Here is a 16,156-nt window from a genome sequence, read left to right on the forward strand (position 1 = left end):
AACGGGCTGCCAGAGGTAGTGGTGGAGGAGAGTAACATTTTGTCATTTAGATAGGTACATGGATGGGATAGGTATAGAGGGAAATGGATCAAACATAGGCATATAGGACTAGTTTAAATTGTGAGAACTGGGCAGTATGGGGAAGTTGGGCCGAAGGGCCTTTTTCCATGCTTTAGATCTCTATGACACTAAATCAGAAAAATTATTTCTCGCTGTTTACAAATGTGTAAGCTTCAAAAGACAGTCAGTATGCAAAAAGGTTAAGGTGTTCCATTTTGTTTCTGGGGTGAGAAAGTTCCAAAGATTCATAACTCTCCGAGTGAGGAAATGTTTTCTAATTTCAGCCCTAAATAATTGGCCCCATTTCCTGAGGCTGTGTCCCCAAGTCCCAGGCTCCTAAGACAGGGGGAAACAAACTCACAACAAGCTTTTCAGAATCTTGTACAGTTTAATGAGATCATACTACTGAGGTCCAGAAGATATCAGATGTGGCTATTTAACCCCTCATCATAAGCCAAGCTCTAATTCCAGGAACCAATTTAGTGAATTTTCCGAATGTGATCGAGACCAAAACTGCACACTACTGCAAGTGTGGTCTCACCATCGTCCGATGTGATTATACCAAGATTATGTGCACGCACGTATATATGACTGAATGAATGAAAAGAGCTATTATAATCCACCTTTCACACCCTCAGCATTTCCCAAAATGCTTCAGAGCCAATGAAGTACTTTTTGAAATATGCACACACAAACAACAATGAGGTAAACAACACGTAATTCTTTTTTATTCATCGTGGCAAATGGGCATTGCTGCTGAGCCAATATTTGTTGCTCATCCCTAATTGCCCTTGAGAAGGTGGTGGTGAGCTGCTTTCTTGCACCACTGCGGTCTATGAACTGTAGGCAAATGCACAATGCTGTTGAGGAGGAGGATTTTGACTCTTTGACACTGAGGAACAGCAATATATTTCCAAGTCAGGATATTGAGTGATTTGGAGGGAACTTGCAAGTAGTGACAATCCCCATGTATGTATTACCACTTGTCCTTCTAGATGGTAGTGGTCATGTGCTTGGAAGATATACTTAAGGAACTTGGTAAGTTTCTCCATCTTGTAGATGGCACATTCTGCTCTATCGAGCATTGATGATGGAGGGGGGGCGTGTACACTTTTGTGGATGTGTTGACAATCAAGTGGGCTGCTTTGTTCTGGATGGTGTCAAGTTCTTGAGTGTTATTAGAGCTGCATTCATCTAGACAAATGGGGGGGTATTGTTTCACACTCCTGACATGCACCTTGTATGATGGACAGACTTGGGGAAGTCAAGAGGTGAGTTATTCACTGGATATACTGGGGAGATAGAATTTTCATCTGATCTGTTCTTGCAACCACTGTAGTTATGCGACTATTCTGGTTCAGTTTCTGGTCAGTGATAATCTCCAGGGTGTTGCTAGTGGAGGACTTGCTGATGGCAAGGCCACTGAATGTCAAGGGTGATGGTGAGATGGTTTCTTATTGAGAGAGTCATTGCCTGGCATTCATGTGGTGCTAATGTTACTTGCCACTTGTCAGCCCCAAGTCTAGATCTTGTTGCATTTTGACACGTACTGTTTCAGCATTTGAGGAATTGCAAATGGTGCCAAACATTGTGCAATAATTAGAGAATGTGCCCACTTCTGACCTTATGATGGAGAGAAGCAGCTTAAGATTGAGGGTAGGACATTATTTCACTTGTCGGGGAAACTAGAAGTAGAGGCCATAATTGTAAAGACAGTCATTAATAATTTCAATGGGGAAGTCAAAAGGAACTTAATTTAGGGGCAGCACAGTGGCAGTGGTTAGCACTGCTGCCTCACAGCGCCAGAGACCCAGGTTCAATTCCCACCTCGGGCAACTGTCTGTGTGGAGTTTGCACATCCTTCCCCTGTCTGCGTGGGTTTCCTCCCAAAGTCCAAAGATGTGCAGGTTAGGTGAATTGGCCATGTTAAATTGTCCATCGTGTTAGATGAAGGGGTAAATGTAGGGGAATGGGTGTGGGTGAGTTGCGCTTCCGAGGGTCGGTACGGACTTGTTGGGCCGAAGGGCCTGTTTCCACACTGTAAGTAAGTAAGTAATCTAATCTACCCAGCAATCGGAGGCAGCGAGGAACTTGCTACCATAGGGAGGAATAGAGTGCTCACGGGGAAGTCTGACGAGACAAAGAGACAGGAAGAATTAGAGGTTTACATGGATAAGGTAAGATAAAGTATGACTGGAGACGGCATATGTGGAGGATAAACCACCAGATCCGGTGGCTTGACTTATCTCTCTGTACTGCATGCTCAGCATATTTGTGGGGAATGGTGGTGCACAGTTAACGTCATGGGACGAAACCAGGGGACAAGGAATCTTTGGAAACAAGGGTTCGTATTTCACTGGGCAGCTGGGTATATTGGGGAGACAGAATTTTCAGCCAGTTGGTCCGGTTGGAATCAGAAACATGTAACAATCTCCTTCTGATACCCAGCTTACTTGATACTTGTTTGAACGGTTCAAGGAGGCAGTTCACCACTTTATCAGGGATGATTAGGGATGAGCAATAAATGCTGCCCAGCCAGCAGCACCACACCTTGAGATGGAATTATTTAAAGATGCAATTGCTATTAAAAACAAAGCGCAGATGTCACGAAGCGAACAATACTGCTGGGGGAGCCCTTCTTCTTCCGCTGTGGCACTTCAGCACCATTTAATCCCACTCTTAAACCCAACCTTTTAATTCCAAAGGCAGCCTTCCAAATCCCTAGACTGTGTACAGTCATATAGCACAGAAACAGACCCTTCAACTCCAACCAGCCTGTGCTGATCATGTTCCCAAATTAATCGAGTCCCACCTGACTGCATTTGATCCATATCCCTCCAAGCATTTCTTATTCACGTACTTATCTAAATGTCATTTAAACATTATAACTGTACCTGCATCCACCACTTCCTCTGGAATCATAGAATCCCTACAGTGTGGAAACAGGCCCTTTGGCCAACAAGTCCACATTGTCCCTCCGAAGAGGAATCCATCCAGACCCATTCCCCTACCCTATTATCCTATATTTACCCTTGTCTAATGCACTTAACCTACACACCCCTGAACACTATGGGCAATTTAGCAAATCCACCTAAGCTGCGCATCTTTGGATTGTGGAAGAAACCGGAGCACCCGGAGGAAACCCACGCAGACACAGGGAGAATGTGCAAACTCCACACAGACAGTCGCCAGGGGCTGGAATCGAATCCAGGTCCCTGGCGCTGTGAGGCAGTGAACGCCTCATCTTCCGCCTCGGAACACTTCAACCCCAGGGCATCAACGTGGTTTCCAGCACCACTGTGATCTAAACTCTGGTTCCCAGCATCTGCAGTCCTCACTTTTGCCTTAACCACCCTGTCTACACATGACGCAAACTTCAAAAGAATTGTGTACCTGAACCCTTAGGTCTCTCTGTTCCATACTTTGGAGTATGTTTTTGCACTACACCAACTTGTGCCTTTGGGGTCCAGTGAGTTCTCAGAGATTTTGACTCAAGCACTGGGAACCATTAAATCGTGTCCAAGGTTGTTGGAAATGGCACTGCCGGGACTGTTTACTTTGCATTATTCTTTGAAAAAGTATGCACTCTTTCGAAGTCATTCTCGCAACAAATGTGCTTTCTGGGAGAGGGGGCATTTCAGTTTTGAAGGGCAGGTAGTTTAGAGCTCTCAGGGGGGCATCAACCAAGCCACGAATCCATTTTCTGACATAGCAATATAGAACATTACAAGACAAGGATAATATTTCAATTGATTCTTTAAATAGCACCACAACAGACTTAAAGTGGAATTTAAATCCAGCCAATTACAGGGAATTGGCTCCTGCAAGCACCAAACTGCTTGGGAAAATTCACACACCAAAGAAACACTACCCTTGTAGGTCGAATGGAAGAAGCAGTGAGGAGTCACAAGCTGCTTTGCTCCTGAACTTGCTGCTGAGCCTATTAACAGCAAATCAGAGAGGAACAGTCTGCAACTGGAGGCGCACTGAGGAAAGGCATCACAGAAGTCATCAGGTGTGTCAGTGTCTTTATTTGGAGGCTGGGAACTGAGGTTCCTGGAGGCGCTAGAGCTGGAGTGGGGAACGGAGAGCTTGCAGGGTACCAAACAGTCTAGAAGTTTACAGAGTGGAATCTGGGAATTTATGGAGAGGTGTCTGCGTATACGAGACTGACTGAGGTCATAGAGCTGCCGCTGGACAGGGCCACGCGGAGTTCCATCTGCTGGTCCCAGGAAGGAGTACAACCCCACCACCCTGTGGCCAACCACTTCAACTGCCCCAAGGACACAGGCCGCTTCCATCTTCAAATCAAAGCCATCTGCCAATGGGAGGAAGAATGCCTCAGGATCCTACAACCAAAAGGCATCAAAAATTGACTTCACCAGTTTCCAAATCCTCCATCCCCCCACCTCATCCCAGATCTAACCCTCCAATTCAGCATCGCTCTCTTGACCCGTCCTATCTATCCATCTTCCTTACCATCTCTCCTCTGCAACCTCCCCACCGAGCCATCACAATCACCTCCCACCTGCATCCAGCTACTGCCGCCCCACCTACCTACCCCTAGCCCTATCCCTACTCCCCTTTTTAATCCGAGTCCCCTTCCACATTCCTGATGAAGGGCTTTGCACAAAACGTTGACTCTCCTGTTCCTCAGATGCTGCCTGACCTGCTGTGCTTTTCCAGCACCACACTTTATGACTCTGACACTCCTACCTGGAGAAAGTGAGGACTGCAGATGCTGGCGAGTCAGTCAAAACAGGTGGGGCTATTGTAGGGTGGTTTGGGAAGGTCAGAGGCTGCTTTGGGTTGCAAGGAGGCGGCCAAGGGAAGGGGGAGGAAAACGGAGGAGGCTGCAAGATGTTTGAGAGGTCTGATTAGAACATCGAACTTTGGAGCAGGAGTAGGTCATTTGATAAGATTATGGTTGATCTGGTCATGGTTTCAACTTCACTTTCCTCTCTCTCCCCTCATTTCCCCTTCCCCCACCTTACCTCAGTCCAGGCAGCATCCTGGTAAACCTCCTCTGAACCCTCTCCAAAGCATCCACATCTTTCCTATAGGGCGACCAGAACTGGACGCAATATTCCAAGTGCGGTCTAACCAAAGTTTTATGGAGCTGCAACAAGATCTCACGATTCTGAAACTCAATCCCGCAGTTAATGAAAGCCAAAACACCATATGCTTTCTTAACAACTCTGTCCACTTGGGTGGCCACTTTAAGGGATTTATGTACCTGCACACCAAGATCCCTCTGTTCCTCCACACTGCCAAGAATCCTATCCTTAATCCGATACTCAGCTTTCAAATTCGACCTTCCAAAATGCATCACCTCGCATTTATCCAGGTTGAACTCCATCTGCCACCTCTCAGCCCATCTCTGCATCCTGTCAATGTCCCGCTGCAGCCTACAACAGCCCTCTATATTGTCAACGACACCTCTAACTTTGTGTCGTCTGCAAACTTACTGACCCATCCTTCAATCCCCTCATTCAAGTCATTAATAAAAATTACAAATAGTAGAGGCCCAAGGACAGAGCCCTGTGGAACACCACTCACCAGGATGCTGCCTGAATTAGAGGGTATGAACTATAAGGAGAGGTTAGAAAGTCTAGGGTTTTCTTCTCTGGAGTGACAGAAGCTGAGGGGAGACCTGATAGAAGCTTATAAAATTATGAGCGGCATAGATAGGGTTGACAGTCAGAATAGCTTTCCCCCAGAGTTGAAAAACTAAAGGACGTGCATTTAAGAGGGGAAAGTTCAAACGAAATGTCAGGGGCAAGTGTTTTTTTTTAAAACAGAGTGGTAGGAGCCTGTGGTGGTGACAGGGGCAGATATGATAGGGACATTTAATAAGCCTTTTTAATAAGAACACAAATAAGCAAGGAATGGAGAGATATGGACCATGGGCAGGAAAAAGGGTTTAGTTTAACTTTGCGTCATTTTCAGCACAACACTGTGGGCCAAAGGACCTGTTCCTGTCCTTGTTCTAAAGCACCCTAGCAAAACCCCAGGTGAGAGGTAAGATTAGCACTTTATCTGCGCTTTGGTCAATGTAATGCTTCCCAATACGTCACCAGCTCCATGAGCCTGGATCACGTCTCCGTCACAGGACGGAAGCTGCACCTTTCTGACTCAGATTAAGCCAGGTGGGCGAGCTACTAAACAACTCAACTAAAACCAGGGTAAGCTGATCATTACCATGCTGTCATGGGGACGGATGGTGCTGTGCAGAAACCAATTGCCACACTTGTGCAGTAAAACATTGACTATTGCAATTTTAAATAACTAATTGGCTTTGGAAGTCATAGGGTTATTCAATTTGGAATGGAGTCTGCTGAGAGTGTTATTTGCTTCTTCTGGGGCTCCGGTGTACGACGGGGAGTCAGAACAGGTCAGGGATAATGTGTGACCAACCTCCAGTGCCAGTCTCTTCAGTACAAAACCCATATGCATTTGTGGAGAGACAGAACCAACATGGTACTTTATAAAATAATGTCTCTCCACAGATGAGAGACTCAGTCATACAGCATAGAGACAGACCTTTTGGCCCAACTAGTCAATGCTGGCCATGTTCCCAAACCAAACTAATCCTACATGCCTGTGTATAGCCCATTCCCCATCAAATCTTGCCTATTGATGTACTTTTAAATGCCGCACCTGCAACGACATCCATCACTTCCTCTGGCAGTTCATTCCACACATGAACCACTGTGTAAAAACAAACTGCCCTCATGTCTTTAAAGCTTTCTCCACTCACTTTAAAAATATGTCCCCTAGTTTCGAACCTCTCCAACCTAGCGAAAATACCTTTGTTTTCACTTTATCTATCCCCCTTATAAACCTCAACTTCCTATACACCAGTGAACAAGTCCCAGACTACTTTTATAACTCAAACCCTGCATTCCTGCCAACATCCTGATAAATCTTTTCTGAACCCCCTCCTGCCTGGGAGACCAGAAGTGGACATGGTACTCCGGAAGAGGGCTCACCAACACCCTGTACAACCTCATCATGACATTCCAACACCTATACTTAAAAGGTTTGAGCAATGGAGGCAGACATGCTTCTTATACACCCTGTCTACCTATGATGCAAATTCCAAAGAATTACATACCTGAACCCAGAGGACTCTGTTCTACATCACTACCCAGAGCACTACCATTAATTGTATAAGTCCTGCCCTGGTTTGTGTTACCAAAATGCAAATTCTCTCATTTATCCAAAATAAACTCCACCTGCCACTTCTCAGGAATTTGATCAATTGGATCAATGGCAAGTGACAACAATGGCACAGTAGTATTATTGCTAGACTGTTAATCCAGAGACCCAAGTAATGTTTTTGGGACCAGGTTCGAATCCCACTATGGGAAATGGTGTAATTTGAACTCTAAAATCTGGAATTAGAAGTCAAATGATGATCGTGAATCCATTGTTGATTGTTGGAAAAACCCATCTGGTTCACTAATATTTTTTCGGGAAGGAAATGGCTATCCATACCCGGTCTGGCCTACAAGTGACTTCAGACTCATAGCAATGTGTTTGAATCTTTACTGTCCTCTGGGCAATTAGGGATGGGCAATAAAAGTCAGCCTAGCCAGCACTGCTCTCATCCCATGAATGAATAAAAAAAGTGACAATAATAAAAATCAAGTTTACCAGGCGGCATTGGTGGCTCAGTAGTTAGCGCTGCTGCCTCACAGCGCCAGGGACCCAGGCTCAATTCCCACCTCCGTCAACTGTGTGTGGAGTTTGCACATTCTCCCAGTGTCTGTGTGGGCTTCCTCCCACAGTCCAAAGATGTGCAGGTTAGGTGAATTGGCCATGCTAAGTTGCGCATAGTGTTACGGGCATTAGTCAGGGGTAAATGTAGGGGAATGCGTCTAGGCGGATTGCTCTTTGGCAGGTCGGTGTGGACTTGAAGGGCCTGTTTCCACACTGTAGGGAATCTAATCTAATCAAGCTAATTGATCATTAAAAAAAACGTATCCAAAGCACTTGCAAATGGGGATCGTGAATATAAAATTGATCAAGTTCACTTTGTACTCTTAGATAACCATCTTCACTGTCTACTATACCCACCAACTTTGGCGTCATCTGCAAACTTACTAACCATGACTTCTTTATTCTCATTCAAATCATTTACGTAAATGACAAACAAAAAAAGTGGACCTAGTACTGATCCCAATGGAATATCACTGGTCATAGGCCTCCAATCTGAGAAACAACCCTCCACACCACCCTCTGTCCCCTTCCCGTCAAGCCAATTGTGTGTCCAATTGGCAAACTCATCCTGAATCCTATGTGATCTAACTTTAAAACTTAGTCTACTATGATTTGTGACATTTAACTTATTAAAACATGGTATTCTTAGGGGCAAACAAAAACAAAAGCAATTCAGGATACTTAGGGGACTTGATTTGCCTTTGTGGAAATGTCTAGGACCAGAGGGCATCATCTCAACATAAGAGATCACCCATTTAAGTCTTCTCTTAAACAGTAAATTTATGGAAGTCTTTACCACAGGGGAGCTAGAGCCTGGAGCCTTGATAAATTTAAGGCTGAGATAGACTACTTACTGATTTAAAATTAAGTCTCTGGAAGTAAGACAGGAAAGTGGAATCAAGGATCATCAGATCAGCATTAATCTCAAATGAATGGTAGAGCAGACCTGAATGGCTTCAAGGCCTATTTTTGCTCTACACATCTTACGGTCTAATTCAGCAAGTGAGGGTAGGATACTTACTCCAAGGAATTTGCATTTGAAGAATCTGACGTGTTGTGCAAGAGCAGCATGGTGGCTCAGTGGTTAGCACTGCTGCCTCAAAAGCACCACAGACCCGGGTTTAATTCCAACAATCGGGCAACTGCCTGTGTGGAGTCTGCATTGTCCCAGCGTCTGCTTGGGTTTCCTCCGGGTGCTCCAGTTTCCTCCACGGTCCAAAAGACGTGCAGGTCAGGTCTTGGCCGTACTAAATTGCTCAGTGTTCAGGGGTGTGTAGGTTAAATGTAGAGTAATAGGGAAAGGGAATGGGTCTGGGTGGTTGACTCTTTGGAGATCGGTGTGGACTTGTTGGGTCAGATGGCCTGTTTCCACACTGTGGGGTTTCTATGATATAAAATCAATTGCCATACATGATTCTGGGGGTTAGGTGAGCAAAAAGGTATGGAGTGTTTGACCTGGTTTGATGGACTGACTGGCTTACTCCTGTACACAGGATTTTTTGGTTTAAGACTGATATTGACCAATATGGAGGAGAAAGTGAGGGCTGCAGATACTGGAGATCAGGTTGTGTGTTGCTGGGACAGCACGGCAGCACTCAAGGTACAGTAGAATCAACATCAGGAAGGGCTTATACCCGAAACGTCGATGCTCCTGATCTTCGGATGCTGCCTGACCTGCTGTGCTGTCCCAGCAACACACTCAATGCCCACAACCCTCCAGCTGCAGCAATGCATTTAACCCCGCCTACTGGAAATGCCCGCCACATTGGGCACGTTCCCCCGCCCACCGACACTTTACCGCCCGTCAGTCAACAACGCGCCCTTTCATTGGTTGTATGGGATATTCACTCATTCATCATCCCATGGATTGATTGGTCTCTAGAACTGCCCATCAAGCCGTTCACCACCTTGATTGGTCACCGGGGCTGTCATTTCTCTGACAGCCCATCCGTATTTGACCACCCGAGCTGTTCATCAATCCATCTGCTACCCGATTAGAGTACGGGCTGTCAATCAGACAACCCTCGTCCCCAATTGGCCACCTGGGCTGTCCATCTCCATTAGGGGCCGGTCAACCATCATGAACCCACCCTCAACACGTTCCCGGCTCTCCGCCGCTTCCCGGTCGCTCAGCAGCCGCGCTGACAATACCCCCCCGACAGGCCACCGCCAGCATTTCACCCTTACCTGAATGGCGCCCGGTCACCCTCCAGCGTCAGTGCGTCCCCGCTTGCAGCCGGGGAATGGACACCGCCCCCAACCGTTACTTTCCCCTCCCCTCACTTCCCTGGCTACCCGGCACACAGCGCGGCGGGCCCTCGCGCGCATGCGTACCCCCTCAGCGCCTATGGATGCTCCATCCAAACATGATGGGAGCAAGCACTCCCCCTAAGGTCGTAGCCGGTATTACATTCTCATTGAAAGGAAGAAAAAGACCCCAACATTACACCTTTTTAATAATATGTCATCTTGGTATCACTAGCCAAGCCAACATTTATTACCCACCCGTAATTACCTCGAAGAGCCAACACCATTGCTATGGATCTGGAGTCACATATAGCCCAGATTAGGTAAGAGAGATCACAGAACACAACCAGATTTTACCTGAAAGGAGCAGCGCTCAAAGCTTGTGATTTCAAATAAACCTGTTTATAGTATAAATTGGTACGATGTGACCTCTGACTTTGCGCCACCCCCAGTCCAAAACTAGCACCTCACCTCAGATTAGGGAAGGACGAAAGATTTCCTTCCATACATAACATTAGTGAATCAGAGGAGAGTACGGAGACAAAAAGTGAATCAATTCTCCAGCATCAACTTAGTCTCCTTCAATTTGCATTCTATACTTAGAGTCATATACTGGAAATTATTGCTTTAAGGACTCCAGGTGTCCCTACTTCTGAGCCGGGGGGGTTAAATTGAAGTCCCACCTGTTTCGGAGGTATGTCGTGAGGTGACCCTTAGGATCGCACTTTTTCCTTACTTCTGGACTGAAAAAGGCTATTTAAAAAGAGGCAAATTTCTCATCTAGTCCGCTGGTACTTTTAAAGAAAGATCAGGCCATCCTCAAGGAGAATGTACAACCAATTTGTTGCTCCATTCATCTCCACAAAAACTGCTGGCCACAAGCTGGACAGTGGTTGCTGCTTTGGAATAGAGAACGGTCACCCTGTTTGTGTTAGTGACCTTTCTAAAGAACAGTTCAAGTGTACATCAAGGATCCTTATTTGGACTTTGACCCAGATTGGGTGAAAGGAACAATATCGGAGCAGTATTGCTTTAAAAAAAACTCTAAAAACGTTTTATATTGCATTCATCAGGACACTTTGCATGACTACAAATTCAAGTGGCGAACCAATATTTATACTGCACAAGATGGTAGTGCTGATTGGTTGGCAAGTGGACTTTGATTAGTAGCAGTGCTACAGAGAATGCAGTAAATAGTATTGATTGACAATATTTTTAACAGCTTTGTTTAAATTTTGGGTGCATTCTTCATGGCATTGCTATGAACAATGCCAACCAATCAACATATTACTCAGTAGTATAAATAAATGTTTGTTTATTCTTTAAATTATTCTTATAAAACCTCCTGATGGGTACAAGATGAAAAGCTTCAAAGTCTCCATTTTCAAGTCGTCCTCAACTTCTGTACAACCAAAATGGCTATCAAAACACATTGAAGTCAAGCAAGTTCCTCCACTATTCTCTTATGTATAATGACAGACATGGGAGTATTTCAACATTTGCAGATGATACAAAAATAGAACTGTTGTGACTGTGAGAAGTCTAGAACTTCAAAATAACAGACAGGTTAGTGGAATGGGTGAAAAACAAAATGGGGCAAATGAAATTTGATGCAGAGAATTGTAAAACATGGCCATAAGAAATAGAAACAGGAGTAAGCTGTCCAGTTTAAAATACAGCTTGATCCAATATTCAATAGGATTATGGCTGATCTGGAGGAGAAAGTGAGGTCTGCAGATGCTGGAGATCAAAGTTGAAACTTTATTGCTGGAACAGCACAGCAGGTCAGGCAGCATCCAGGGAACAGGAGATTCGACGTTTCGGGCACAGGCCCTTCTTCAGGAATGGAGAAGGGCCTGTGCCCGAAACGTCGAATCTCCTGTTCCCTGGATGCTGCCTGACCTGCTGTGCTGTTCCAGCAATAAAGTTTCAACTTATGGCTGATCTGACATTCCTCATGTTCACTTCCCTCCACCTTTCCCCATAACCCGATCAAGATCTATCTCAGCCTTAAAGATACACAAGAACTCTGCCCCCATAGCTCTGTGGTAATGAGTTCCAACTCTCAACCCTCAAGAAATTCGTCATCTCAGTCTTAAACTGTTTTGGAAAATGTAGGGGGTGATGGACACTCAGGGGTATGTAGCACAAAACGGCCAAGTTTCTAATATTGACACTGGCTCTAATGCAACAAGGGGTACGTCGGGTTCCTACAAATTGATTGTGTTAGGGGTCGCTCCAGTCCGAGGTACAGACCAATGTTTCTGTGGCCAGCAGCGAAAAATCAGAATGGTGTGTTGCTTCCCTGGTGCCAGGATCAAGAATGTCTCAGAGGGTGCAGAATGTTCTCAAGGGGGAGAGGGACCATCAGGAGGTCATTGGTTCCAATGTTTACAACGACATAGGAAGGGAAAAGGTTGAGATTCTGAAGGGACATTACAGAGATTTAGGCAGGAATTTAAAAAGGAGGTCCTCGAGAGTAGTAATATGTGGATTATGTATGGTGCTACAAGCTAGTGAAGGCTGGAGTAGAAGAATAGAGCAGATGAATGCATGGCTGAGGAGCTGGCATACAGGAAAAGGATTCACATTTTTGGATCATTGAAAGCTGTTTCAGGGTAGACGTGGCCTGTGCAAGGACATATTGCACCTAAATTGGAAGGGGACTAATCTACTGGCAGGGAGATTTGCTACAGCTGCTCAGGAGGATTCAAACTAGTGAGGGGTGGGTGGGACTCAGATAGTGAGGAAAGATTTCAATCAGACTGGTACAATTGAGAACAAAAAGGCGAGTCAAACAGTCAGGGCAGGCAGGGACAAAGCAGAGAACGAGATAGGACTGACAAATTAAACTGCATTTATTTCAATGCAAGCAGCCTAACAGGGGAGGCAGATGAACTCAGGGCATGGTTAGGAAAATGGGACTGGGATATCATAGCAATTACAGAAACGTGGCTCAGGGATGGGCAGGACTGGCAGCTTAATGAACCAGGATACAAATACTATAGGAAGGACAGAAAGGGAGGAAAGAGTGGACAGGGAGTGGCATTTTTGATAAGAGATAACATTACAGCTATACTTAGGGAGGATATTCCCAGAAATACATCCAGGAAAGTTATTTGGGTGGAACTGAGAAATAAGAAAGTGATGATCACCTACTGCGATTATATTATAGACCCCCTAATAGTCAGAGGGAAATTGAGAAACAAATTTGTAAGGAGATCGCAGCTATCTGCAAGAATAATAGGGTGGTTATGGGAGACGATTTCCAAACATAGACTGGGACTGCCACATTGTAGGTCACCCCTCAGCCTCAGATGCTCCAGGGAAAACAGCCCTAGCCTATTCAGCCTCTCCTTATAGCTCCGATCCTCCAACCCTGGCAACATGCTTGTAAATCTTTTCTGAACCCTTTCAAGTTTCACAACATCTTTCCGAAAGGAAGGAGACCAGAATTGCACACAATATTCCAAAAGTGGCCTAACCAATGTCCTGTACAGCCACAACATGACCTCCCAACTCCTCTACTCAATACACTGACCAATAAAGGAAAGCATACTAAATGCCACCTTCACGATCCTATCTACTTGCAATTCCACATTCAAGGAGCTATGAACCTGCACTCCAAGGTTTCTTTGTTCAGCAACATTCCCTAGTGTAGAAGTCTTGCTAAGATTTGCTTTCCCAAAATACAGCACCTCACATTTATCTAAATTAAATTCAATTTGCCACTCCTCAGCTCATTGGCCTATCTGAGCTATGGGGAGCGTCAGAGGTTGAGGGGTGACCTTATAGAGGTTTACAAAATTATGAGGGGCACGGATAGGATAAATAGACAAACTCTTTTCCTTGGAGTGGGGAAGTCCAGAACTAGAGGGCATATGTTTAGGAAAGATACAAGAGACCTAAGCAGCAATTGTTTCACTCAGAGGGTGGTACGTGTATGGAATGAGCTGCCAGAGGAAGTGGTGGAGGCTGGTACAATTGCAGCATTTAAAAGGCATCTGGATGGGTTTATGAATAGGAAAGGTTTGGAGGGTTATGGGCCAGGTGCTGGCAGGTGGGACTAGATTGGGTTGGGATATCTGGTTAGCATGGACAAGTTGGACCGAAGGATCTGTTTCCATACTGTACATCTCTATGATGCCCCTTTATTCTAAGACTGTGCCCTCTGGTCCTAGACTGAGGGGAAACATCCTCAGCATTTACCTTGTCAAGCCCCTTAAAGAAAATCAAATTTCTTATAGTTTGGGAGCAGACCATTCAGCCCATGGAGACCACTCCAAGACCCTCCAAAGAGCATCCCAACCACACCCATGTCCCGACACTATCCCTGTAACCCTGAATTTCCCATGTCCAATCCCCTTAACCTGCACATCCCTGGACTGAGAGGAAACCAGAACACCCAGAGGAAACCCACCAAAACATGGTCAGAACATGCAAACTCCACACAGACAGACACAGTCACATGAGGATGGAATTGGTCCTTGGCACTGTGAGCAAGTAGTGCTAATCACAGCCACCATGCTACCTATAGAATCCTATATGTTCCCATGAGATCACCTCTCATTTCTTCTAAACTCGAGTGCAGTCCCAATAGCCTTTGCTCATAATACAATCCCTCATTCCAGGGATCATCCCAGTGAACCTTCTCTGAACTTCCTCCAATGAAATTATATCTTTCCTTTAGTGGGCAGCAGTTGTGCAGCGGATAGCACTGCTGCCTCACAGCGCTAGAGATCTGGGTTCAATCCCTGCCTCAGGCAACTGTGTGTGGAGTTTGCACGTTCTCCCAGTGTCTGCGTGGGTTTCCTCCAGGTGTTCCAGTATGCTCCCACAGTCTAAAAATGTGCAGGTTAGGTGAATTGGCCATGCTAAATTGCCCGTAGTGATAGGTGAAGAGGTAAATGTGGGGGAATAGGTCTGGGTGGGTTGCTCTTCGGAGGTCGGTGTGGACTTGTTCGACCGAAGGGGCCGTTTCCACTAATCTAATCTAATCTAATCCTCAAACAAGGGGACAAAAACTGCGCACAGTACTCCCAATCTGGTCTCACCAGCACCTTGTACAGTTGCTGTAAGACTTCCCTACTCTTATACTTCACACCCCTTGAAATAAGAGCCAAAATTCTATTAGCCTTCCTCATTACCTGCTGGGATATAAACAAAGTGAAACAGTAGGTAAAGGTTACACAATTCTACAGTGTGCATAAATCACTGAAGATGGCAGGACAGTTAGAGAGTGTAGTTAAAATAAACTGAATCCCAGGCTCTATTATTAAGGGTATGGAGTACCAAAGGAACACAGGTTTGGAGAACTGTATTCAGTTCAGTGCCATACTGGGAAGGATGACAATGGCATTACCGTACAGTATAGAAAGACTCCTGAGAATGGTTCTAGGGATGGAGAACTTCAGTAACTTGGATAAAATTGTGACAGTTTTCTTTGAAATAAAAAAAAAAGATTTTCTTGCTGTTCAAAATCACAAGGGGTCTGGACAATGTGATTAGGGAAAAATTAATCCCCTTAGTGGAAGGATCGAGAACAAGCAAGAATTGGGAAAAGTAGTGATGGAGACAAGGGAAAAAAAAAACAAAATGGTAGACGGAGATAAATTATTTCTGCTGGCTGGGTGTCTAAAAATAGGGGCAGTGTTTAAAAATTGCATAGACTTACAAATTAAATTTGGAAAACCTCTACACAGAAATGGTAGAAATCTGGAATCTTTGTACCATCTTCAAGATGCACTGTAGAAAGATGCTAAGGTTCCTTTGATAAAAACATTTCCAAGCACACTACCTCAGTCTAGAATGGTAAGGACAATAGATACATGGGAGCAAGATCCCCCTCAGCTTTACATCATGCTAACTTGGAAATATATTTTGTTCTTTCACAGTCACTGGCCCAAAATCCCAGATCTTGTCCTGTCTCTTGGTCAGAGAGACACAGACAGAGGTCAGAGTCACCTCTTCCCACCCCACCTCCTGCAAAAATGCCATCCCGTATTCCCAATTCCTCCGCCGTATCTGCTCCCAGGAGGACCAGTTCCACCACAGAACACACCAGATGGCCTCCTTCTTTAGAGACCACAATTTCCCTTCCCACGTGGTTAAAGATGCCCTCCAA

At 45.2% G+C, this 16,156-nt stretch overlaps 1 protein-coding gene across 1 annotated transcript in view; it reads right to left on the reverse strand.

Annotated features, from left to right (window-relative positions):
* LOC122552172 (protein Niban 1-like) overlaps nucleotides 1–16,156 on the reverse strand; it is a 153,497-nt gene that overhangs the window by 112,035 nt on the left and 25,306 nt on the right. The window lies entirely within an intron of this gene.

The sequence above is a fragment of the Chiloscyllium plagiosum genome, chromosome 8 (genome assembly GCF_004010195.1).
Source record: "Chiloscyllium plagiosum isolate BGI_BamShark_2017 chromosome 8, ASM401019v2, whole genome shotgun sequence".
In the NCBI taxonomy this organism is placed as follows: Eukaryota; Metazoa; Chordata; class Chondrichthyes; order Orectolobiformes; family Hemiscylliidae; genus Chiloscyllium; species Chiloscyllium plagiosum.